The sequence below is a fragment of the Mustela nigripes genome, chromosome X (genome assembly GCF_022355385.1).
Source record: "Mustela nigripes isolate SB6536 chromosome X, MUSNIG.SB6536, whole genome shotgun sequence".
NCBI lineage: Eukaryota > Metazoa > Chordata > Mammalia > Carnivora > Mustelidae > Mustela > Mustela nigripes.
In genome coordinates this window covers 31,855,715-31,859,264 of record NC_081575.1, presented here as the reverse complement: position 1 = coordinate 31,859,264, position 3,550 = coordinate 31,855,715, and the positions used below count along the sequence as shown (strand labels likewise).

Sequence of the window (3,550 nt, the reverse complement as noted above, 5' to 3'; positions counted from 1 at the left end):
TCGGGCTCCTAGCTCAGCGGGGAGCCTGCTTCTCCCTCTGCCTCTGCCTGCCATTCTGTCTGCCTGTGCTCGCTCTCTCCCCCCCTCTCTCTCTGATAAATAAATAAAATTTAAAAAAAAAAAAAGAATTTTAGCTAGTCTATTCCTAGGTAGAAGCAAAATGGCTGTGACAGTTTCTCAGACTTTCCTTGCTTTTGGTCATCTTGACAATTTTGAGGAATGTGAATATTTTGTAGAATGTCCCTCCACTGGAATTTTTCTGAAGTTTTCCTACTAGACTGGGGTGATAAATTGTGGGGAGGAAGACTCCAGAGGTAAAATGTCATTCTCATCTGGGGCACCTGGGTAGCTCAGTGCATTAAAGCCTCTGCCTTCGGCTCAGGTCATGATCCCAGGGTCCTGGGATTGAGCCCCGTATCGGGCTCTCTGCTCAGTGGAAAGCCTGCTTCCCTCCTCTCCTTCTGCCTGCCTCTCTGCCTACTTGTGGTCTCTGTCTGTCAAATAAATAAACAAAATCTTTTTAAAAAATGTCATTCTCATCATATCAAAGATACATGCTATGCAGATGGTTTATCACTGATGATGTTAATTTTGATTGCCGGGCTGAGGTAGCATTAGATTCCTCCATGGTACATTTACTGCTGTTCCTGTTGTCCGTATTCTGTGGAGCCCACGCTTGAAGATTGAGAACTGTGGTCCACTTTTAAAAAAAATTATTTATTTATTTGACAGACAGAGATCACAAGTAGGCAGAGAGGCAGGCGGCGGAGGGGGGGGAGAAGCATTCTTCCTGCGGAGCAGGGAGCCCGATGTGGGGCTCGATCCCAGGACCCCAGGATCATGACCTGAGCCAAAGGCAGAGGCTTTAACCCATTGAGCCACCCAGGCACCCCTGTGATCCACGATCTTGAAGGAATGGTTTCTACATAAATTATTTGGAATTCTTCATGGGAGATTACTATAGAATACTATAAACCAAATTCCGGGTGCAGGCTACGCTCATTAGCTACTAGAGTATCATTGCTTCTAGGCGTTGGTAGCTGATAGAGTAACAAAATGTATATAAGTATAAAAATCTGTGTTTGCATATAGCTATTAATCTTTCACTCTATATTTTATTATTTATAGTATATGCATCTATCCTGTTTATCAGGTAAACATGGGTTCAAGTGATGTTTCCCACTCGGTTACCACATGATCATTCTAGCCTCCTCCCCTTGCTTATCTGTAACCTCCCATTCCAATAAACGAGACGCCTGGCTCTCATCATTTGTCATCAATTAACTTACATTAGTTCTAGTATACATGTTATAGCAGTCTCAGAATTATTAACCAATATTTCCATGGGGAATAGTTTTGTCAACTAGACTACAGTGTTTGTATGTACAGTTCCTTTTGCTTTTATAGTCTCCACTCATTTCCAAAATTACTTAGGTCAGCCTCTATTCTCCCTTTAGTAATGTTGTTGTATATACTTGTGATATAGTTAGAGATTTCTTATGGTCTGCCTTCCGTCCTGGGCTCTCCTGACCTTCTGAATTATTTACTTACATTTACGAACATGAAGTTCACCCTCTCTGCTGTAAAGTTCTATGGCTTTTGACAAACGCATAGTGTCGTGTATCTTTGGACACAGCTCTTTGAACTTGATCATATTAACGCAAATGAGATGAAAATATATTGTTTGTGAAAAGAGATTTATTTTTTCTTTTTTTAAAGATTTTATTTATTTGTCAGAGAGAGAGTGAGAGTGAGCACAGGTAGACAGAGTGGAAGGAAGAGTCAGAGGGAGAAGCAGGCTCCCTGCGGAGCAAGGAGCCCGATGTGGGACTTGATCCCAGGACGCTGGGATCATGACCTGAGCCGAAGGCAGCTGCTTAACCAACTGAGCCACCCAGGCATCTCGAAAAGAGATTTTTTAAAACAAGGCTTTCAGTGAACACATGACTTTAAAACATTTTTGGAAAAATTTAGTTTCTTATTATTTCAAAGCCTTTATTATCTCTCACCAGATATTTTTCTCCTGAAAGGAAAGTGAATTATTTAATTCTTAATCTTTTAATAAAATGGTACCTGATGAGACTAAACGTTTTATCTCTTTAATCTCCTCAGTGTTTGGCCTTTGCATTTTAATATCCCTATAAGCAACATCATATCTTATCAAGCCAGATTTTTATTTGCTTTGTCCTTGCTTTTATTTTCCTTTGATGCTGCAACAGAAATACATACTAGGAGGTTCAGATAGAAGCCATAAGATAACCTAATATGAGCAGCTACTGAATGGATTTAAAGTAGTTTACAAAACCAGCTGAGCTCTGGTTAATTTCCTCTTCCTTCCTGCCTTAGTGCCAGGCTGCCTGATTCTAGCCCAGCAGAGCATCTGTGACTAAGTTATATATGAGAAAAATTAAAAGTCAATTTGCAATCAGCCAAACATAATAATGACAAATATGCTGACATGGTGGTTTTTAAAATGTGGCCCCAGGAGGTACACCTAGCTGGCTCAGTTGGTAGAGTACACAACTGTTGATCTTGGGGTCCTGAGTTTGAGCCCTACATGGGGTGCAGAGTTTATATACAGATTAAAAAAAATAAGTAAAATATAGTGTGGCCTCAGGGAATTTATTGAAAATATAAATTCTCATGCCTCACCCTTCACTTCTTAAATGAGAGTCTCTATGAGTAGAGCCCAGTGATCTCCGTTTTAACAATTCCTCCAGGCTATACTTAATTTTCAGAACCAGTGGGATAGGGGAAAATATTAAAGAGCAATGCTTCTTCTGTTTCAGTAGGATGATGTCTTTCACTATGAAAGTTCTTTTATCTTTTTCTTTGCTTGAAATGCACTTTTCAGTGAAACACTCAAATACCTACCTCTTGATTACACTGTCATTCATTTAGAAGTGGATAAAAAAAAAAAAGGTGTCTACCAAATAGGGTAGATAGGGACTCATTTTATGCCTCTGGAATGAGGGAAACTGTAGGAGGAAGAAAGTATGCATGTGGTCCCAGGACACGAGGGTCTAGGTACCAAGGATCACTATCTTCTTTCCACAGTTGGTTATTAGGCTTTAAAAGCAAATCTGTGCAGTCTAATGTGCTTTTAATCTTAAGGAACATAAAGAAGACTTGAGAGTGGTAGGGGTAACCCTATTATACCGTGTGTGGAGATAAGCTGCTAAAGCCAATCTGTAGAGAAAGGAAAATTAGGTCAAATAGAAGCAATGATGAAAAACCGTGAGTCCAAAAGAAAGGAGAAAGAGGAACACACAGGATGAATAGTTTTCAAATGGCTTTTCAATTCATGTTTACACCACCTCATGAGGCTTTACTCTATTTCTACACTTGGGGTCTTGGAAAAAGTACTTCTTTAAGATAGATTAATTGAGGGATACCTGGGTGGCTCAGTTCGTTAAGCGGCTGCCTTTGGCTCAAGTCATGATCCCAGCGTCCTGGGATCGAGTCCCACATCGGGCTCCTTGCTTGGCAGGGAGCCTGCTTCTCCCTCTGCCTCTGCCTGCCACTCTGTCTGCCTGTGCTTGCTCTCGCT

General features: G+C 40.8%; 1 long non-coding RNA gene across 1 annotated transcript in view; it reads right to left on the bottom strand.

Annotated features, from left to right (window-relative positions):
* Nucleotides 1-3,550, bottom strand: part of LOC132006916 (uncharacterized) — a 181,066-nt gene that overhangs the window by 481 nt on the left and 177,035 nt on the right. The window lies entirely within an intron of this gene.